General features: G+C 41.5%; 1 protein-coding gene across 15 annotated transcripts in view; it reads left to right on the top strand.

Annotated features, from left to right (window-relative positions):
* GREB1L (GREB1 like retinoic acid receptor coactivator) overlaps nt 1-23,479 on the top strand; it is a 168,091-nt gene that overhangs the window by 12,010 nt on the left and 132,602 nt on the right. For 13 of the 15 annotated variants that reach the window (XM_028737218.2, XM_028737219.2, XM_028737215.2 and 10 more), the window contains one exon: nt 6,715-6,796. The exons of 1 other annotated variant lie outside the window; for it this stretch is intronic. The gene's annotated coding sequence lies outside the window, so the exon portion shown is untranslated. Of the gene's footprint in view, nt 1-6,714; nt 6,797-19,890; nt 20,014-23,479 lie in introns of all 15 variants that reach the window. One more of the 15 variants, XM_028737204.2, reaches the window with a different exon arrangement.

The following is a 23,479-nucleotide window of genomic DNA, read 5'->3' as shown; positions in this document are numbered from 1 at the left end:
ATGCATCCCTAATTGTTATTGTATAATTATCAGATGATTGTATAATCTTAGAATGGGTGTGACAGTCATGAAGGGACCCTGAACTTTGCATTTGCCTCTACACTACTGTCTGCAACACTCCTGTTGGGATGGAAACTCCCACCCACAGCTCCACTTTATCAGAAGATGGTAAGAAGCAGCTGTCCTCCTGATTCATGTGTAGTGAAGTGGTCCTGTTACCCAGTCTGAGTCATGTGTAGTGAAGTGGTCTTGTTACCCAGTCTTCTGCTCAGGGAGTAGCATATAACAAATACCATCTATATAAAAGAAAATGCAAACTTAAAACCAGGCAATCTAAAAGCAGCATTGTAGATAAAAATAGCAGCAGAAATTTTTATTTTATTTATTATGTGCACCTTCACCTGATGGTCCCAGGGCAGAGAATACGTACATGTACTAAACCCAAAAATTCACAATATAAAACTAAACAGAATGCATGCACATCCTTAGTCAATATTTGCCACACCCGCCAAACACCTTTTGGTACTCATAGCCCCTTGTGATGAGGAACAAATGTGGCTTTAATGCTGTGGTCCTAGGAGCTGTTTTGTGACGCTATTATTGTGTAAGTTTGGTCACTGAAACTCCCCTTTCTGTCTTTCTTTCTGTTGGTACCTGCTGGCAGGGAGCTAGTAGAAAACAAGATACCTACCACTACCTATGTATGAAGGTCCCCACTGCATATATCATCAGTAGGCATGTATGAAAGGATTGGAAAGGAAAAGAATAATAATAATATAATAATAATTTATTATTTATACCCCGCCCATCTGGCTGGGCCTCCCCAGCCACTCTGGGCGGCTTCCATAGAAACCAAAAATACAGTCAAATATCACACGTTAAAAACTTCCCTGAATAGGGCTGCCTTAAGATGTCTTCTGAATGTCAGGTAGTTGTTTATCGCTTTGACATCTGCTGGAAGGGCATTCCACAGGGCGGGCGCCACTACCGAAAAGGCCCTCTGCCTGGTTCCCTGTAGCTTTGCTTCTCGCAATGAGGGAACCACCAGAAGGCCCTCGGCGCTGGACCTCAGTGTCCGGGCAGAATGATGGGGGTGGAGACGCTCCTTCAGGTATACTGGACCGAGGCCGTTTAGGGCTTTAAAGGTCAGCACCAACACTTTGAATTGTGCTCGGAAACGTACTGGAGAAGAATTATTTTAAGGGATCTCATACTCCCGCCCCCCTCATTTGCCCGAATATAAGCCTCACCTTTAAAATTCAAGGTGGGGGGGAGACAATACCTAAATCTAAGTCTCTCCCTTAAAATTCCGCAGGCACTCACACCCGTTCCGTTTTACCATGTGTCTGTTTCAGCAGCGATATCATAAAAGCCAGTTTTTGTAAGATTGCGAATTTAAGCCACACTTTAACTTTTCATGGTTGGAATTTGGGAAAAGTGAGGCTTATATTCGGGCCAATATGGTAAGTTTCACCCTTATTTCCTGGCTCTGAGACATAACAGCTGCTTTGGCACTCAGCTTTTTATTGTTGGGCGCAGTCACATCAACCTTTTGATGGGTTCAGGATTGGGCATAGCTGTGATGTTGCCCTTTTGTGCTCTGTATTCTGCCATCAGACTGAGATCTGGTATCCATTATATTCCTTGCAAAGAGAAAGGTGCACGTTGTACTCCTCACATAAAGAAAAGCTGCAATCTCTAAAATGTAGACGGCTTTGATAAAGAGGTTGGTCCCTCCACCACAACCAGTCACCACCAAGATCATCCAGCAGTTTCATGGAGATTTTCTTGATTGGTGGTAATCTAAGTGCTTGCTTAGATTACAGCCATGAGAGACAATGCCTGGGACCAATTTAAAGTGTTCTCTCTCTTTTTCCAATAGAGACCCTTTTTAAACAGCATCTGTGTGATTAAAAATTTTTTAACGGATGTAGGTACCGTAATTTTGTATTTATCTTTTTGTAAATTGCTTTGAAGTTTTTGTTTTGTTTTTTTACAATCAAGCGGTATATAAATACATGTCAGTAAAGGGCTTAATAACTTGAACAAGGCATTTGTGAGAAGCATAGCCCAAAGTTAGGAAATAACTTTGACTCACTTTTATGGGTAAAACTGCACCTATTGAATATCTGCCTGTTCCACATGTGTTAAAATCACAGTGGCTCCACCAGGGAAGAAGCAGCAACCCCAGGGTGCATAGTAAGTAATAGCTGTTGCAACAACTCAGTGTCAGGTTGAGCTCTGCCTTATCTAGGGTGAGTTACTGTTATTTGCACCAGTATTATGCTTGCTAAAGAAAAATAATATCTAGTCTCATCTTAATTCATGCAAAAAAACCCAGAACCATAGATAACCATATCAAGTGACAGAAGTAACCCGCAATACGGCAATATATTGGGACCGACCGAAATGTTACAAAAACCTGAAAGCTATTTTGTTATGCTTTGGTTAGTCCCAGTGATGATGTTTCCCTGTTGTGAATTTTGCATTTATTCAGACTGGGCTACCCCTAAATTTTGTGCAGCAGTACTGTAAGTTCTGTATATTCCAGAGATCTAGGGTTTGCCAACTTTGTTGCTGGGCCTCTTCCTTTAACAGAAGCTAGGGTTGGGGGAGAAATCGAATACAATTCACATTTAAAGGTGAACCTACCTAATCTGCACTTTCTGAAAAAAAATACGCAGTCTGAAACACAGGCATTCTTCTAAATTTCCACTTCTCTGAATTTTGCAATGCAGTTCTCCAGCCAAGTAAAGAGTACAAAAATCCATATCCCTCAACATGATGTCCTTCATGTGTTTTGTACTCCCATCAGTTCCAGCCAGCTAGGAAAACTGGGAGTTGAAGTCAATAACTTGAGAACACCAGATTGGGGGGCGGTGACCTAGAGCAGTGTTCCCCAACCTTGGGCCTCCAGCTCTTTTTGGACTACAATTCCCATCATCCTTGACCACTGGTCTTGCTAGCGAGGGATGATGGGAGTTGTAGTCCAAAAACAGCTGGAGGCCCAAGGTTGGGGAACACTGACCTAGAGGACCTGGATGATAATTCCAGGTGTGGGTTGCAATGGAGGAAGAAAATGCAATACAGTACAGTGGTACCTCGGGTTACATACGTTTCAGGTTACATACACTTCAGGTTACATACTTCGCTAACCCAGAAATAGTGCTTCAGGTTAAGAACTTTGCTTCAGGATGAGAACAGCAATCGTGCTCCAGCAGCGCAGTGGCAGCGGGAGGCCCCATTAGCTAAAGTGCTTCAGGTTAAGAACAGTTTCAGGTTAAGAATGGACCTCTGGAACGAATTAAGTACTTAACCCGAGGTACCACTGTATGTACGTTTCATCAGCACTCATCTATTTTATGTTTTCATTATTCTCATACTTAATTCCCTATTCTCTAGTACAGTGGTACCTCGGGTTACATACGCTTCAGGTTACAGACTCCGCTAACCCAGAAATAGTATCTTGGGTTAAGAACTTTGCTTCAGGATGAGAACAGAAATCACGTGGTGGCATGGCAGCAGCAGGATGCCCCATTAGCTAAAGTGGTGCTTCAGGTTAAGAACAGTTTCAGGTTAAGAACGGACCTCCGGAACAAATTAAGTACGTAACCAGAGGTGCCACTGTACTGAAAATATTCTAGTGTTTGACAATAGTAGTGACCTCTTTTTATTACTGAAACAAAGCCTCTTTTTATTATCTGCATATGTTTCTTGAGAAGGAGGAGTCGGCTGCATAGTTGGGGCATGTTCTGCTTACCGCAGTCTCCACACAGATCTGCAGTTGTCTTTAAACCAAGATAGTTGCCAAATTGCTACGGGAGTGAAGGGATTTCCAGATGCTCCATACTCTCTCCTTCCACAGTTCTTGGTTCTGTGCGTGGTTTATTCTTATCTCCTTACTGTGAACTGCATCCAAAACATGAATATATGTTCAGTTTTACAAGCTGATTCTGAAGGTTCTTGTGTGGAGGCCAGCCCTTTTGATGTCAGCCGCACTTATCTCCAAGTAAGCATCCTTAAGACTGCAGCCTTAGCTGACTGTCTTGCTCCCTATCCTCAGTTCTGAGACTGACCTTCACCATTTCCGAGTGCAAATTGTGAATTCTGAGTAACTCTGTATAATGTCAGGAAAGAGAACAGCTGCTTATCAGGAGAATTGGATTACATGTGCGACATTGAAATAGGTGAGTGGGAGGTTGCCTTCAGCCATTAATGACATAAAAAAGAGCATATGGAGGGAAAATTGGTGTAGTTTGCTGATGAGATTTGGGGAAATATATATAAAAGACTTTTAATTCCCCATCCAAATTTTAACTGTTACAGTACAAATGGTAATGGTGAGTGAATTACTGCTGTGGCAATTAAATGACGACATCTAAGGACACATTGGATGGGATCCAAAGAGTCTTTATAACTGCAAGAATGCTTATTTTGTTTATTTAGCATTTCTGTACCATTTATCTGCAGTTTTCAAAGGAAAATCCAAGTGCTACTCAAAATATAAATGTTGCAACAATAATTTAAAAAAACCCACTTTCAACAAGCAATAAAACTTCACAAGTAAACTGAAAAACATTGTTTTTTAAGAGCAGGTGTTGATATTGAAAAGCACAGGCGATAAGGTCAAACCCTTGTTGTGCCACACAAGACAAAGACTAGTGGGGTGGAGCTGCCATCCTAAAGTGCTCTCTTTTGGTAACAGTCCAGCAATTGGGAACAGATAGACTGCCAGACAGTGCCATATACTCCTGAAGAATTTGATGATCAATTTCATCAAAAGCCACTGGAAGTCCAGAAGAGTGAACAGTTTCTTTCCCTCTGTTTCTGTCTCCGTCTCTCTCTCTCTCTCTCTCTCTCTCTCTCTCTCTCTCTCTCACACACACACACACACACACACACCAGTTTGTGCATAGGGACAAAACAATGTGGCTTCTCACTTTAGCTCAGTTCCAAACCCTGACTGGACTGAGTCTAGAAAATCCACCTAATACGAGGATTACTTGTACTGTCTGCTTGATCATTTTCTTCAAGAGACAGAGGCAAACTTGACCCTAGTTTATAGTTTTCAGCAGCAGGCAGATTGCTGCAGACAAACCTGTCTCAACAGGTTACTTTCCGTTGTTGAAATCAGTGGTTTTCAACCCTTTTTCGTTGAGGGAACCCATTTAACAGGAAAACAAGTAACTTGGTGAAAGAAATTGGAGGTGGCATGACTTCTCAAGACACAGAGACAAAAAAGAATAAGTAACGATACATTTAATGAGAACAGCAGAACATTTTCTTTCTGTGGTTTAGGAGCAAAGTAGAAGAAACGTATAGAGCAAGTTCTGCATTATGAAGCTGTTAGGAACCAGCCATTTCCAAATGAAATAAGAAGATACACTGGTGATTTGGGTCATTAACTTGGAAATCCATGTAGGATGCCACATTTTGGATTTCCCAAAGACTGGCTACATGGTGCACAGGAAACCTTGAGTTGGCAAGGCTCATCTGACTGCAGCAGGAAACCAAGCCTTTAATGTCGTCGGCCTGGTCCTGGGGAATGCTGTGCCAGTAGAGATTCAGCAGTCGCTTCCTGTTTTGGCCTTTAAATGTCTGCAGAAAACATTTGTATGCCACCTAGCTTCTGCACTCAATTAAGGAATTACTGTAATGCCTAGCTGATCTCAGATTTTAAATTTTACATGCTTACTATTGTATATGTGTATGGTTGTTGCAAACTGTTTATATATTTTTTAATTAAAAGCAGTATGCAAATATTTTTAATGAATGAAAGAATGAATAGACAGTTCCCTGCCTCATAGGCCAGAACGTGGGTTTGACAAGCTTGAATAATGAGCTTGTTGTGCCTTTTAGGAACAAGAAAGGAGGAAGAGAGTTGTAGCAAAAAAATATTCCTCGTGAGTGAGTGTTTTAAGAAAATAATATTTCTTAGGTTCGGGTGTCTGTATCAGTTTGAGTGCAGTTTCTTTCCTTAATATTTATGCAATCAGGGCCATATCACAATTGCAATACACATTTATAATTGTGGTTTGTGCTTATGGTTTTAACTCTTATTTGGGATCAGTTCAAAGTGCTGGAGAACCTGTGTTGAGAAAGCATGTGGTTCAGGGAAGCCATTACACAATTAAAAAGGAAGTAAGTCAGGTGGGTCTATAAATTAAATGCAGTAGTTCTAAATGGATTTAATGAAAAAAATTAGAATGGACATTTGTTATGTAGGAAACTGAAAATGTATGCTTATTGAGAATAATGTTAGTAAATGTCTTGCCATTGTTGATTTTATGCTGTATTAATACATATGTTCACAGAATACAAGTTAATGTAAGTTTTTTCAGAAGCCATGCAATGGCTAAGCAATGCAATTGTACACCTGATTACAATTGTGAAATCAGGTGTGCATGTTGTGTTAGGTATAATAACCTTAGCAGAACCTTTGCATGATCTTACAGGACTTATCAAATTCCATGTCTGTACATTGCTGAGTGTGTTGTGAATATGTGTGTATACAAAAATTGATTCTTTTAAATATGATTTTAATATACTTTTCTTAACTGGTGATTCTGTAAATTATTGCAAGCTGAAGACACTGGCTATCTTGAGATAAATGGTGAGCACATTATTATTTTAAGTTTTAAGTATTGTGAAGATAAATGGTCAATTTGTTCATTATATTTTTTAATACAACTGTTTATTTATTTTTGTATGTAGAACTTATGCATAAGAAACTGCTGTACAGGAATACATGCCACTGAGAGAAGCAGACCAAGCTGAAACACATCTGGCATTCCAGGTATTCAACAAACATCATTGAAGAATATTGAGAAAATTAACAAGCTATGCTGAGTTTTTCCGTCTTAGTCCTGTCATTATATGTTTTTTGCACATGCTGTGACTACATTATTATTATATTTTTACAGTTCATCTTTTTAGCAATCTGAAATTTCTGTTTCCTATAGCTTTTGTTTAAAAGTTGTACATCCTTAGTTTTTTTTAATTGTATCCTTTTTATTTTTTTCATCATACAGTTCAACTTTTTTGAATTGTTTGTATTCCATAAACACTCATAGGCATTATAGCCACCAGGTTTAGTCTATAAATTGGTTGACGCAATAGCATATTTACTGTTCATAGTTTGTTTGCTTTGCCTTTTGTTTGTTTCTCACCTTAAAAAAGGGGGCTGGCCACATGAACCAGAAAAACTGTCTGCGGACAAATGTTGGCTCCCTTGGCCAGTAAAGCGAGATGAGTGCCACAACCCCAGAGTCGTTTGTGACTGGACTTAACTGTCAGGGGTCCTTTACCTTTAAGAAGCCCTAAATGAGTTGAGACCAGGCTGTTTAAAACACTGTCTCTTGTCATATGAACTCGCCCAAATGCTTCAATTGGCAGCAAAGACCCTCCCATCCCCAGCTGGGGCACAGTGAGTGGGCATACAAGAGGGCCTTTTCAGTTCTGATACCATGGCTTTGGAAATCCCTGGAGAGGCAACTAATCTCCTTTTTGCCTTTCAATGAGAAGTGAAGATGCTGCTGTCCATGTGGGTATTGGTTCATTGTTTGTTTCTAAATGTAGAGCCTTCTTAGGAATTAGTTTAAATTTAATGACTTCTATGCTCTCTTTGTTGATTGGAGTGATAATTGCTCCTGCTTTGTTTTTAGCTGTGTTTTAATTATTTTTTTATATTGCTTTGTTGGGTGTCTTTTATGATTGCCCGGTGCTTTGAAGGTCCCATTTTTGGGATGTGAAAGAAGTTGCATTATATGATGATATAAAAGCCTTGTCAAACTGATTTTTTCATAATGACTATCTTATATAGTGGTTTTGAATGTGTGACAGCCTCTCCCTGCCCCCTTCCCCCCTCCAGCTGTATCTGGTGCTGCTGCAATGTGTGGGAGGCAATGTGAACCAGTGGTTAGATTACATATTCCCTATAATATTTCTGTGGAGTCAAGATTATAGCTCGTTTTAAACGTAATTCTTCACTGAAATTTCCTCTGCCACGTGCTGAATTGCAATTTGCACAGCTGCTGCAGATCAAAGTTGGCGGAGGAGTATGTGCTTGGAGTTGTTTTGGGAAATCACCCGTTTAAGTTGACATGAGGCTTGGAAACTATTCAAATGTGGTGAGAAGGCATCTCATGCTGCTCGCAGCATCATCAAACACAGAAGTCAGGAAGTGGGCTGGAGTAACATATAGAAAGAAAAGGAAAATAGTCTTATTGTGAAAGTTCCCTTCTGTACACTTACTGGGAGAGCCAACAGGAAAGAGTCTGTTTCTACTACAGTGGTACCTTGGTTTAAGAACAGCTTAGTTTATGAACAACTTGGATTAAGAACGCTGCAAACCCGGAAGTAGGTGTTTTGGTTTGTGAACTTTGCCTTGGAAGCAGAACATGTTTCGCTTCCTGTTGAGTGTGTTCCATTTGTAAATTGAGTCCCCCGCTGCTATGGGAAAGCATGCCTTGGTTTAAGAATGCTTTGGTTTAAGAACGGACTTCCGGAACAGATTAAGTTAGTAAACCAAGGTACTAATCAGAACGCAGAATGAAGCAACCTGAGTACAGTGGTACCTCTGGTTACATACTTAATTCGTTCCGGAGGTCCATTCTTAACCTGAAACTGTTCTTAACCTGAGGTACCACTTTAGCTAATGGGCCTTCCCACTGCTGCCATGCCGCCGCCGCGCGATTTCTGTTCCCATCCTGAAGCAAAGTTCCTAACCCAAGGTACTATTTCTGAGTTAGCAGAGTCTGTAACCTGAAGCGTATGTAACCTGAGGTACCACTGTATTCTCTTTTAGTGCAGAATTACCTCTGACTCTCGAACATAGTTGTAGCTGGTTAACTAAGGAAGGGGACCAAACCCTCCCAAATGAACAACAGTTTAGATAAAAACAGATAAAATGTGAATACGGGAATCCACAAGCGTACCGTGGCTGGCCCATCTTTAGTGGGGTACTGTGATAATGCCTCTTACACATCACAAAGAAACAGGTGGATACTCCTGTGTGGGTCTACAGCAGCCTCCCCCAACCTGGTGCCCTCCTGATGTTTTGGACTACAGTGCTGGCTATGACTGATGGGAGATGTACTCCAAAACACCAGAGGGCACCAGACTGGGGGGGGGGGGGCTGATCTGCAGATTGCCTTACTAACTGCATAAGACAGTCAATGCTTGTGAAGCAAAGCTCACTTATTTTATGCAGCCTGAACCTAGGCATGTGCAGTGGCATAGCTGGGTGCCTGGGGCGATGCGTGCGCCCTGTGCCCGGGGGCAGAGCAAGCTGCCCATGGGGTGGGGTGACCTGGGCAGGGTGCAATGCAGAGACTCCCCCTCAGCTGTAGGGCGGTTAAGGGGGAGGCAATGGGCAGAAGCAAGCCCCACGCTGCCGTTTTGGGCAGAGCATGCAGGCACCCGAACCACCATGTCAGTCCCAGAAGAGATGGGCAAGCTGCAGGCCCTGCGGTAAGTGCTGCCCCCCGCGATTTGGCACCCAGTGCGCCCCGTCCTCCCCCAAACTATGCCTTTGGTCATGTGTACTCAGGAGCAAGCCTCACTGTGCTTGGAGGAATTTAGTTCCAAATATGGAATTTATAGGAACCCAGTCATAGTGTTTGAACACATCATTACTTAGGCTATGTTGTGATATTTGAGGCTTTTTCTGCATGCTGTTCTTATCTGGGATTTGGCTGTTTAGAAATAACCATGGGTTTATTTAGATAGTTTATTTAAGAAGTAGAGTGGTTTGCTTTGCATAAAATGCTTTATTATTTGACAATAAACTGTTAGGAGTTGCTTGCTTAGCATCTACATTTCACTGGCACTTGCCAAAGTACGTTGCTGCAGCTGCTGTGTGCAAAAGTGGGTGTGTAACGATGTGGAAAAATCAGATTGCAAAGCAGTGCGCATTGACTGCAGACAACTGATGAGAAGAGTGGTCTCTCTTAATAGTTATCTAATACCCTCAGTGAGAACTTTATTGTTTGATCAGACCAAGGTCCATCTAGTTGTGTATTATGTGTTTCTACCAGGGGCCAGTCAAACCTGCAGGAAACTCGCAGCCGGGACAGGAGGATGATAGCTATGCTCTGTTGTTTCTCCCCAGGAGTTGGAATGCAGAGTTATGCTACTCTATACCTGGAGGTTTCATTTAGCTTTCATGGTGGGGGATGAACCTTGGGTAGAGTACAGTAGTGAACAATGTGTACATGTAGTATTTGCCACTTCATCTCTGTGAGTCTACATGTATGTGTGCGTGCATGTGCACACCCACACAATGAGAGACGGAGGGTTTGACCCATTTCTGGAACCCTAGAATATATGCACCAGAAACAGTGACTTGTTGCCACACCTAGTACAGCGAAAGTACCCTTACTACCTGCGCATGACTTGTCCCGCCCTTTGTCTGCTTGGAACTATGCAAACTTCAATTGGTAAAGGTGCAGAAGGGCTCGATGATCAAGCTGTGGATTTCTTCCATCATTTATTAGAAGAAGAGTTTGGATTTGATATCCCGCTTTATCACTACCCAAAGGAGTCTCAAAGCGGCTAACATTCTCCTTTCCCTCCCCCCCCCCCCCCACAACAAACACTCTGTGAGGTGAGTGGGGCTGAGAGACTTCAAAGAAGTGTGACTAGCCCAAGGTCACCCAGCAGCTTCATGTGGAGGAGCAGGGAATCGAACCCGGTTCACCAGATTACGAGTCCACCACTCTTAACCACTACACTTGTTTTGTTGCATTTTATAGTAGATATCTTTGACATTGAAAGGCAGGGTATAAATATCAAAAATAAATTTCTGGGCTAAAATAAGACTGATTATAGAATCCTAGAGTCAGGGGCAGCCTTTCTGGTCCAGCCCTATGGTTGATGACTGAAATCTAGTGCTAGGGAGTCCCTAAAAGATGGGTATTCAACATCTGCTTAAATATCCCTAGTGAGGGTTGGCCCACTACCCCTCTAGGTAAATATAGTGGTACCTTGGGTTAAGAACTTAATTTGTTCTGGAGGTCTGTTCTTAACCTGAAACTGTTCTTAACCTGAGGTACCACTTGGAGCTAATGGGGCCTCCCGCTGCTGCTGCACCGCTGCCGCACGAATTCTGTTCTCATCCTGAAACAAAGTTCTTAATCTGAGGTACTATTTCTGGGTTAGCAGAGTCTGTAACCTGAAGCCTCTGTAACCTGAAGTGTCTGTAACCCAAGGTACCACTGTAGTTCAATTATTGAACTGCCCTAGCATCAAGGCATTTCTCCTACTAGTCAGTCAACATCTTCATTCCTGTAACTTTCTTCCTAGTTGTAGTCCTTCCCTTTGGGGCAGCGGAGAATACATGGCCTGTCAAATGTTTTGAAGTAGAGTGCTGTAAAGACTCTAAAGACCTCTCACAAATTCTGTTTTCTAGCTGAGACATACCCAATATACTTCAGCCTTTCCTTGTTTGCCATACCTTTGACCATCGTCATTGCCCTTCCCGGAACCCTTTCCAATTTGTCATCCTCTGGGGTAGAGAGCCCCTTTGAGCCAGAGGGCTGCAATCCCTTGTGGTTGGATTCCAAAGGAGAGTGGTAGCCAGAGGCAAAAGGTGGACAGAGCAAAGGATGCAACTCTTACCTTTGCAAGACCACATTCCAGGCATGTGAAACTCGGAGGTTTATACACCCCCCACACCCTATATATCACCCACCCAGGCAAGGAAGAGGCATAAACACAGTTCAAGAACACATTCCAACTAGGAAAAAGCACTCAAGGTGGGAAACAGATCAGGGGCAGTGAAGGGTGGGGCCTGAAGAAGGGGGGGGGGCTTGGCCTGGAGACAGTCCTGAGGGCTATAGATAGTCATGAGGAGGCTTCATTTTGCTCCTGGGCCTGAGGTTCTCCCCCCACCCCAAATATACTTTCTCCTCAAAGCAGAGTGCCCAGCACTGTATGTAGTCCAGATGAGGTCTGACTATTGTTGTTCTGAATCTCTCTCCCTCTCTCTTTGTGTGTGTGTGTGTGTGTGACATCAACACCATACATTTAAAACACATTTTAAGTGCATGGCCCCCCTCAAAGAAGCCTGGGAACTTTTGTTTATTATTTGTGCTGGGAATAGTAGCTCTGGGAGGGATAAACTATAGTTCCCTGCATTCTTCTTGGGAAGCCATGTGCTTTAAATGTATGGTGTGGTTGTGACCCAGGTCTTAAGGCAATTTACAGACATACCTTAAAAATAGATAAAAGATATATTTAAAACAATGCAAAATTGCTTGGCAGAGGTGTTTTCATCCAGAGGGGAAAGCTTGTTGAAACAAAAATGTCTTCCATTTTTTCTGGAAGAATAGTTGGTTAGAGTGTGGTGCAGGCAACAGCAAGGTCATAGGCTCGATCCCCATATGGGACAGCTGCATATTCCTGCATTGCAGGGAGTTGGAATAGATGATCCTCAGGGTCCCTTCCAAATCTACAGTTCTATGATTTTCAGTACTGGCTAGTCAAGAATAAAGTGAGACTAAACCTTGTTGTCTGACTACACCCATTCTGGCCTCTGATACGGCTTTATATTTTGGTTAGCATCACAGGGAGAAATGAGACAAGCATGGTCTACGCACAACTGGTTCTACTGGTACCCGCTGCCGGTGCTTTTTTCCTAAAAAAAAAAGTTTAGGGGTACTCTCATTTTCCTACTCGTATTGAAATACTGCCCCTCAATGAGGCCAAACTTAGATTCACAAAATGTTTAGGGGTATGTGCACCCCTGCATCCCCCCAGAAAAAAATGCTGCCTGCTGCCATTTTGCTCCTCCTTTTCCTCAGTAGTGCCCATTGTAGTGCCTGTATTTATTTGTTTTCCTCTGCTGTCCCTCCCCCCCATCCAATTTGCTTCTTGCATCATGCCTATTTGATTATAAACGCAGGGGACAAATGTAGCAATGCTTTAAGTGACAACATCATTGCAGAATAAGAAGACCAGGACCTGGCTGCTTTCCCAATTGGTATTGGGAGGTATTGGAGGTGGGGATTGGTGGAAATGGACTCTTTAGTCAAGGTTGTTAGCTGAGTTTGGCCTATCAGGGAGTCTATGGGGCTGTGTGTCCCAAAGCTTAGGAGTCAAACAGATGAGTCCTTTTTGGGAAAGGCACAGCGCAGTCAGTGATGGACACACAAGCTAAAGCATTTGCAGACCACATGCTGTGGACAGCTTTCCCCCTCTTCCTTTTTTTATTTGACCATATGTTTTGTAGTCTACAGGGGTTTTTTTTCCACCTAGTGCTGCTGACGCCTTTTCGTCTGGAATGTGTAAATGTTGTTAATGTGAGTTAGAAGGCAGAAGGTGGCCTCTTCTTCTTTACTTTTTTTGTTTTGTTTTTAAGTGTATGTACACTGTGCGGACTGAATCCAAGCGCACACTGTAGGTACTGCATTGAGTTGGGGAAACAGGACGTGCAAAACCTATTTGGCATCCCTTGTGAAAACAGCTTAAGAATGTGTTGGTAACAGATCAAGGGGCCCCCTACTTTAAACAGATGATCAGCTACTGTCTTGAGAAGTTAGTATCTTTCCATCACATTTTGGGGGGTAAAGAAGAGCATAACTGTAAATCTTGTTTTATTGCAGGTCACTCGTGTGGATAATTTTAACTCTGTCTCTTTGTAGCTAGGCCTCTGGTAACCCACTTGCATGAAATGGGGTCAAACAAACCTGTTTGTTCTTTCTTGATCCTAATCTGAATTGAGCCAAAGGGCTCCTTCCCTCTCCTCCCTCTACTTGTCTCATCCTTCATTCTTTCTTCCCCTTCTCCACGGCCAGGACAGTCCTTCACCAGATTTCCCCCTGGGATACAAATGTTGATAGCATTTTCAAATCCCTGTTAGATCTTCTCTCTGTCTACTCTTTGCATTCTCCCCCCCCCCCCCCAGTTTCCAGTGTTTATTCTTGATTGGTGAAACTTGCAGACATTTTGGAGCCATTTAGGCTTTACTTAAATAAAGTAGAAATGTGAAGGATGCAAAGGAATACTAATTTTTTGTTTGTTTGTTTGTTCTGGAGCTTAAACACAAATATAATACAATTATACTGGTAAAGGGTGTGGGAGAATCACCCACCCCTCTTTAATCAAGATACCTTCATTGACTTGAGTTGCCTTTACTAGTGTGTATATAATCTAGCAGTATCTTCTAGTGTTTTACAGGCTGGTTTAGATGGCTGTGTTGTAATCTTTGCAATCCTTGCAAAAAAGTAAACTTGCTAGGCGAGGTTGCAAGCTTTCTTGTGACGTTTATTACTGTTAATTCCCTATGTCAAAGTCTGTATTTCCCCCTCCCCCCTCCTCAAGGTCTCTCGGCAGGCATATAGTTCTACTTATGTGCATAGATACCACACAGATAAAAACAGACCCTATGGTTGCAGCTTTACATTGTCATGGTTTTATGTTGCTGGGATTTTTTTTTAAAGGCAATGTACGTCAGGTTTGCGGTCTGGGGCTGAAGCACTTAGGAAAAATAAGGCAGAAAGCCTTGAACTCTGGCAGGTTCCAGGCACATGTGAATCTAATCATTTCCTTATGTGGCAAAGGAGATTTGCATTGCTGCTTTTGCTTTCTTTTTAAAAAAAGAAATGGGGGAGTTAGGATCCCTCTCTGAGAGATCTAGATTATTTTTAAAGAGCTAAGTGATCAAAGCCTGGAAAGTGTGATTTTTTTAAAGCTAGCAACTTTAACCACTTTAATCATGTGCTTTCAAGGTTTAAAATGCCAGCTTTAGCGGAAACATTCACAGCTGAGCTGATTTCAGCCCCTCTTTAAAACTCACCATTTTGGAGAACGACATTGTTTTCTTACATTAAATCAGAAATGAGCAGGGGAAATAACATGTAGTAAAAGACTTATGCCTTCTTCAGCTTGTTGCTTAGTAACAGAAAATACCTCCTAAGCTTATTTTTGTTGTGGGGAGGGATGAAACCTGAATCAGTGACCATCTGTCCTGAGATGGTTGGCTTCCTATTGAATTAGCTTTTGTCTCTCTCAAACAATTGGTTCTCTTTAGGGCCCATATACAATCCCAAATACCACTGGTGGCATCTCTTCCCTCCCGAATCCCATCATTTGTAAACACTGGATAGCTGTATTTTAACACTGGATAGCTGTAGTTTAACTGATAGTAATAACAGACACTCTGGAATTACAGGAGGTAATATCACTGATTGAATAATTGTGCTAAAGCTTTAAGCGCTGATGCCTTTGTGTAAAAAAAAAAAAAAAGGAAAAAAAGAGAGCAGGGGAGCCAATTGGTGTTCTCTGTTTAAAAAAACCCCAAAACACTAATTATCATTTTAGTTTGTATACAGTATTTGCAAAACAATACAAGTGGAATGCATTGGCATTTCCAACATTTGGTTTCAGAAGTGGATTTAAATAATTTATATGAGGCTAGTTGTTTTATACTTCTTTAAAAGTGACAGCTAGAGATTGAAAATGGTCCTGAATTTATCTGTGCTCTGGCCTTGATTCAAGTTTATCTGTAGGTACAAACACTCCAAATCAGCAAAAGGGCATCTACATTCTATTTCGGCGCTTAGGCATGTTGAGTGTACTACTGTATGCATGGCCTAGTCACCAGTATTTAAGTGATTGTCATTATATTTTTCAACCCTTCAATAAATTCAGTTGTCCACCGCAGATATTCATAAGATATCGCAGCACTGACTAGGGACAGATCTCATTAGCTTCAGAGACTGAAACACCTAATTTCTGCTAAGGAAAGAAACTGAGAGATCCCTGCTAAAACACAATGCTTATTTGAAGGCACCCATTTTTAAGCATTAAACAAGTAGAGCTGTTCATAAGCATAATTTTCTTTTTATTATTTTCTAGTGGTAGATAGCAGCATATTCAAGGTGTTTTCTTTCCCTATGTTGACAAGTTATTCTGCTTCATGTAAGCAGAACAAATAAGTTATGCTCTTGAGCATCATAATACTTACGGTTCAAACTAACATTTCAAGTAACATTTTGTATTGTCTCCAGCCTACCAAAACAATTCCTCTGATAATGTATATATTTGGGAGAATTGACAAAAATATTTCATTTGCTATCCTACTTGTATCCTAACCAGATACTTTGTGTTACTATGTTCTTCATAAAGAAGAAGGAAGCACTAGATTTCCAAACTTTACTGTTCGAAAGTTTACTTTCCCTACTGCTCAGTTTAAAAGACTAAGAAGAAATATTTAGGATCAAGTGGCAACTTATAGATAAGGTTTTGTTTTTGTTTTTAAAAAAGAACATTCTGCCAAAAATAGTAGTATACCCAAAACAGAATAAAATTGGCCACTACTTTCCCACATTACAATACCGTGATCTATAACATACTTTATTTCTGCTTCTGACACAGATCACGAGTGGCATTGGTAGGTTTCTTTAAGCTTTCTGAGCCTCTACTTCTACTCTCTATTTCCCAGTCTCTAAAATAGTAATAAACATACAGTGGTACCTCGGGTTAAGAACTTAATTCGTTCTGGAGGTCCGTTCTTAACCTGAAACTGTTCTTAACCTGAAGCACCACTTTAGCTAATGGGGCCTCCCGCTGCTTCTGCGCCGCCAGAACACGATTTCTGTTCTCATCCTGAAGCAAAGTTCTTAACCTGAGGTAATATTTCTGGGTTAGTGGAGTCTGTAACCTGAAGCATATGTAACCTGAAGCGTATGTAACCCGAGGTACCACTGTAGTTGCTTGTAGTTGAGAAGCTTCATGTTCCCCTCCACCATTTATAAGGGTGGAGAGAGAGAGAGAGAGTGAGTTTTTGTGGTTTTTTTAAAAAAAGTTTTTTGCCCTTTGTTGGTTAAAGGTTAACTTGGTATACCTACAAAAGTATGCCATTTTATTCCACACATGAGAGAGCACTAAACTACATGGATTATGATTTGGGGTTCAGGACTATAACTCACAATACCATTCAGGGCTAGCTCACTGTAGTTTGCTTGGGAAGTTTACACTGGAGAAAGCAGTCCTATTTGGCATGGGTAATCAAGAGTAAGGCTGGAATTGCTCTTAGCTGTCATTCAGGTTTCCTTTCAAAGTCCAAGGACCCGCTGAGAAAAACAAAAAGCTAATGAAAGCTGACTGTATTCCAGCCTAAACCCCGTAGAATCTGAAATGAAGTCCTGACTGTTGGTGTATTCTTATTCTTCTACATTCTAATGGTTACTAAGGTAACTGGTTTTTAGAGGCTTCACATCTTCATTGTCAAGTATTTCCTACTCTTACTGTTACTGTTTTCAAATTAGGGCAATTTGAACAATGCTTTTTTTGAATGAGAACAAAAAGGGGAATCAAATGTTAATTGATGTAATGAATCAGTTGCATTCTCTTTTCATCAACTATAGTACTTTTTGTAGAAAAAGGTAAAAAAAAGAAGCAGCCCTGTGTCTTCCTTGTCTTTTTTCCTACAGGAGGCAACCAGCGTGGAGTAGTGATTACTTTTGAAACGTGTATGCTGCAATAGTGTGTGCTAGTTAATAACTCAATCCTCTGATATATTACTATTGATAATTGCAGATTGGGAGATGGATACTTCACATTAAGCATTTTTAAGAGAAGCTGAAAAATTATTGACTCTGTCTTAACCTATGTTGATATGGCTTGTGCTCTCCTGAGCTCAGATATTTCGTGAAGAGACAGACATAATAAATAAAGCTTGCTGGCATAAGTGTTACAATTACTATAGTATGAATTTTAAAATTGAGTTTGATCCAGGATTTATACATTGTGTTAGAACGGACCCACTGACATTTAATAGGGCTTAAGTTAGTTGTGATTCATTTACATTCTGTTGATTTCAATGGGTCTTTATGTGAAGTATGACTGTGTCTGGATCCAGCCCACAATATTTATCAGTGAGAGATCCAGAGAAAGACATAATTTGGTAACCCCTGCTCAAACTGGGTGAAATCTAGCAGAGTCTGATCTTCCCCTTCAGCTCTCTGTGCTCCTGAAAAATATGCTCCAGAGGATTGGTGAAACCTCTGGAGCAGATTAGGGGGAACGTAAGAAAAGGGAGGAATATTGGAAGCCCCATTGCATTAGCAATGAGCTATACATGCCATCTAAATCATTGGGATTCTGACCAACTACAGAGTTGTCCTATGAATTGTGGAATAAGGTACTGTATTCCCACAAAAAGTTTATTTTTACAATATTAATGGAGTCAACTTCTGAGGCAAAATTCTGAGGGTTTAGAAGGCTGCATTTGGTCCCAGGGTGAAAGGTTTCTCCACCACTGGTATAGACAATACTGTAATGGTCTTACTTAGGCCACAGCCACACCAGGTATTTAGAACAGCATTATACCACTTTAAACAGTCTTAGCTTCCCCCAAAGTATCCTGGGGAATGTAGTTTGTTAGGGGTGGTGAGAGTTGTTAGGAGGCCCCTTATTCCCCTCAAAGAGATACAATTGCCATAGTTCCCTGGGAAGAAGAATTGATTGATAAACTACAGGCAACCCACCCACCCTCAGTTTACGTGGGGGTTACGTTCCAAGGCAATGTGTATTTACCGTATTTTTCCGCCTATAAGACGCCCCCTATTTTGGGGGATTCAGATTTAAGAAAATAGGGGGAGATATATCTGTGCATAAGACGCCCCCTAATTTTTGACATTACTTTTTAGGAAAACTAGTCTTATACATGGAAAAATATGGTAAGTGAAATCGTGTATATTTGAGACACCATCAAAAAAGCCTGTAAACATCCCTTTCCGCCTCTGCCCCGTCCTGAACATTCAGAGTGTCCAAATTGGCTTAGATTGGCACCATCCCACCAAATTTGATAAAGTCCTGCAAGATGAGGTGGCGATATTTTCAGAGGTGTCCATCCTGCCCCAAACTGGATAAAGTCAAGTCAAAATCACTTTTCGCTCCACCATCTTGATTCAGAATGGCTGCTGGGTATCCAAACATCAGTGAAGACTTTCACTCTCACTTTGAGAGCCCTTGTGCCAAATTTGGAGGTTATATCTTGAGAGGTGGTCGAACCTATAGAGAACACATGGGCATTGCTGTTGTTGGCATCCATCTGCCTTGAGAGACAGCGCATGGACAAATGGACAAACCCCTTTTCAAAGTATGTAGTAGACAATGGCATTTATATGAAATACACACACAGGTTTCTTATTACTTTCTCTTACAAATGACACTGTGAGGAAACATTTTACCACACCTTGATTTAAAATTTGGCAGGCTGCCAGCTAAAGTTGCCTGAGGGTCTGGATCTGGTCTTTGGGCTGCCAGTTTGCCCTTCGTAATATAAACCAGGGCTGTGACAAATAGGGATGGAATTTTCTGCAAATCTTGATGTCAGGCTTATTCACACACAATTGTTTTTTTCTAATTCCTATCTCACTCCTTAATCTTGACAAGAAGCAATTTTCCTCCCTCCAGTTCTGCTAAAATGTGAACAATTCTTTCATTATTATATGTTCATTATTATTTGCAAATATAAGCTTCCTAAAGTAACCAGAGCTTAAACAGATACAAGCAGCAATTATGTATATAACTGTGTAAAATTGTATAAAACTGCACATAACTGTATAAATATACTTACAAAACTATGCTGCAGAAACATTACCTCATGGGGCTTCACCTTTTTATACATAATAAATGTATAACATGCATATATATTTTTCATATCATTAGTTGGGCTTAAAAAAAAGAGTGCAACAACAACTCTGACATGAGAGGGCACTTGGTGCAAGAGGCAGTCTGGTGCGATGGGGTCACAAACATAATCTGTTCATAAACCCATCTAAAAGAGAATTATTCTCTCTTCCTAGTGGCAACATACCTCTTCTCTCTCTCATGCACACACACTTCTCTCACTTCTCATTCTCTCTCTCACATCATTCACAGGTGGAAAACTTAGGTGGCAATTTCAGAAATTTGGAGGACTGGCTGAAAGATTCTAGGATGAGTCCTGCTACCACAGAGATGGCAGCAGAATAAGAACAACTACTAAAGGAAGAGTGGCCACTGGTAAATTTCTCCCTCTGAACTTTTCACTTGGGTTATTTGTTCATTTATCAAATTTATTGAAGAACTTTATGAGCCACCACCCTTTCCCTCCTGAAAGTTGAGCCGGAACTTCTCATTTGAGAGCTTTTGACTCAGTTCTTAAATTCCAAACAAGATGCCACCACCTTTAGCAAATAAAAAAAAAGTTATTAAACTTCTTTGTAACTGCAACCAAATAATAATCTGGGCTGCATTTTATAAATACATGGCTTGTTTATGAGCTTGTAAAGTTCCAGTTCCAGTTTACAGGTTGATACCAAACCTGAACCCTTCTCTGACCCATACAAAGACTGTAAGGTAGGTTTATAAACGAAAGCTCTGATCATTGCTATGTTAGGACTCTCCCCACCCATCAATGTCCTATAACTTGAATGGGGTAACTGTGCCCCTGAAGGACCAGGTGCGCAGCCTGGGAGTCATTTTGGACTCACAGCTGTCCATGGAGGTTAACTCTGTGTCCAGGGCAGCTGTCTACCAGCTCCACCTGGTACGCAGGCTAAGACCCTACCTGCCCGTGAACTGTCTCGCCAGAGTGGTGCATGCTCTAGTTATCTCACGCTTGGACTCCTGCAACGCGCTCTGCGTGGGGCTACCTTTGAAGGTGACCCGGAAACTGCAATTAATCCAGAATGCGGCAGCTAGACTGGTGACTGGGAGTGGCCGCTGGGACCACATAACACCGGTCTTGAAAGACCTACATTGGCTCCCAGTACGTTTCCGAGCACGATTCAAAGTGTTGGTGCTGACCTTTAAAGCCCTAAACGGCCTCGGTCCTGTATACCTGAAGGAGTGTCTCCACCCCCATCGTTCAGCCCGGACACTGAGATCCAGCGCCGAGGGCCTTCTGGCGGTTCCCTCATTGCGAGAAGTGAGGCTACAGGGAACCAGACAGAGGCCTTTCTCGGTAGTTGCGCCCGCCCTGTGGAACGCCCTCCCATCAGATGTCAAAGAGATAAATAATTACCTGACATTCAGAAGACATCTTAAGGCAGCCCTGTTCAGGGAAGTTTTTAATATGTAACGCTGTACTGTTTTTAACACTGATTGGGAGCCGCCCAGAGTGGCTGGGGAAACTCAGCTAGATGGGCGGGGTATAAATAAATTATTATTATTATTATTATTATTATTATTATTATTTTATTTATTATTATTAACTTTCATCCTGAAAGTAAACATTTGTTCTTCTAACATGCATGCCTGCACTACTGGAAAAGTATCATGGTTTATGAAAGTGGAACCAGTGCATGTCACTTGAAGCTTTTCATGCTGGCATGGAATTAATTTGTAAATGGCTCATACACTTACTATGAAAAGGCAGATTTTCACATGGAAATTTGATAAAAGTTTGTTTTTATCTCTTACAAAGTTTATTTTACTTCGGGAGAGAGGTGGCTGCTAAAACTTGTCTGTTAGTTGTTAGGAGATATTTTTTATTGGTAGCTAAAATGATTGTGCCCAAGATCTGACTACTAACACCTCTTCCCCTTTAGTATAGTCAAGGGCTCCTGCCAACCTAGCAGTTCGAAAGCATGTCAAAGTGCAAGTAGATAAATAGGTACTGCTCCGGCAGGAAGGTAAACGGCGTTTCCGTGCGCTGCTCTGGTTCGCCAGAAGCGGCTTAGTCATGCTGGCCACATGGCTGCAGACAAACGCCGGCTCCCTCGGCCAATAGAGTGAGATGAGCGCCGCAACCCCAGAGTCAGTCACGACTGGACCTAATGGTCAGGGGTCCCTTTACCTTTACCTATAGTAAAGGGAGCAGATTGAGACCATACCTTGGAAGGGACAGGGATCATTTATGATCATGATTTCTTAATTATTATTTCTTAAATTTATTTATATTTATATACCACCCTTCATCTAAAGATCACAGGGCGATTCACAACATAAAAATCAAAATGAGAACACAAAATACATAACAAAAAAACCAATAGCAAACCAATAATGCCCTTCCTCCCACAAACACAATTAAAAGGCCATATGTTGTTTAATCAGCCAAAGGCCTGGATGTATAGAGAAACATTTTTGCCTGGTGCCTATAGATATGTAATGAAGGTGCCAGGTGAGCCACCTTGGGAGAGCGTTCCACAAATGGGGCATCACCGCAAAAAAGACCTCTTTCTTGTGTTGTCACTCTCTGAATCTCTCATGGAGGAGGCACACAAAGAAGTGCCTCGGATGACAGTCACAGGGTCTGGGTCAGTTCATATGGGAAGAGGTGGTCCTTGAGATATTTTGGCCCTGAGCAAGTTTTATAGGTCAAAACCAGCACTTTGATTTGGGCCCGGAAACTGACTGGCAGGTAGTTCAGGATTGATGTTATATGTGCAAACAGTCTTGAGCTGGTGAGCAACATGGCTGCTGCAATGAAGATGTAGACTCAGGGGCCTATGGAGGGTGTCTTGCCATCAGGCCTTTCAAAACATGGAGCCAACACTAGTTCTGTGTAGATTAAGAGGTCAGCCTGCTGATTTCTGTGGTCAGAGGAGGGTTATCTTTTGGATTGTGCCCCTTTATGTGGCAAATAGTGATCAAGCAAGAGACGGTAGACTATTTCATAATGGGCACTCCTGCTCAAAGTAGAAGGGGGCAGAAAGACAATTGGTTTCCAGTATCTTGGTATGAATACTTATGCTTCTGCTGCGCTTGAGTTCGTTTCTGGTAGCAGGCACTTCAGATAGATCAAGATTGCCCACACAAAGATCCAAATCTAAGCTGAAAGAAGGTGGTCTTTGTGCAGTGGATAGAAGTGGGATAGATATGGAATTCTGATTGCTCTTCTGACTTAATCTGTCTTCTTAAGTAATGCCCTTACATTTTTCATGGTATTTACTTGAGAGTCATCTCTAGATCTTTTTTTTTGGTAAGAAAAAACTCTTCCAGCTTTTTTCATGTGATATTGTTTTAAAAACCTTGCAATTGGGAATGGCCTTACTTCCTCACATAAGCTGACATTTGAGACAGATGCATCTTGCAACTGTGCCAGCTTGTTTCCAAGGACTCATCAGAGTGAGCATCCTTGAAGCTCAGCATTAGGTACCAAAATTGTCAATGCTTATGGTAGTCAAGTTGAACACAGTTCTGTGATAAAATTATATTGTTTTCCTGTTGGCTTTCAGTTATGTAACTTCTAACAGCAATGTTGTTATAACTGCCTTTGTAACTTTAGAAACTTGTAAATGTGTTAATGTCATCTTCAAAGCTTTTCCATCGGGATATACTAAACAGCCAAATTCTGGAAACAAAGAAGTGGCTTCTGTATTGGGAAGAAAACACAGTTAATCTATTATGTTGTCTGTTTGCTATGCATTTAGACACTCCTTAAGCTATTGCAACCAAATTTTGCATGACATCAAGGAGATCAAGCAGCAGGTTTGCATGTATCCTTGGGTACAATTGGATGCCAATCTGAATCAAAGTGGCAGAC

This window comes from Podarcis muralis, chromosome 8 (assembly GCF_964188315.1).
Source record: "Podarcis muralis chromosome 8, rPodMur119.hap1.1, whole genome shotgun sequence".
Lineage (NCBI taxonomy): Eukaryota > Metazoa > Chordata > Lepidosauria > Squamata > Lacertidae > Podarcis > Podarcis muralis.
This window is presented reverse-complemented; position numbering and strand designations above follow the sequence as displayed.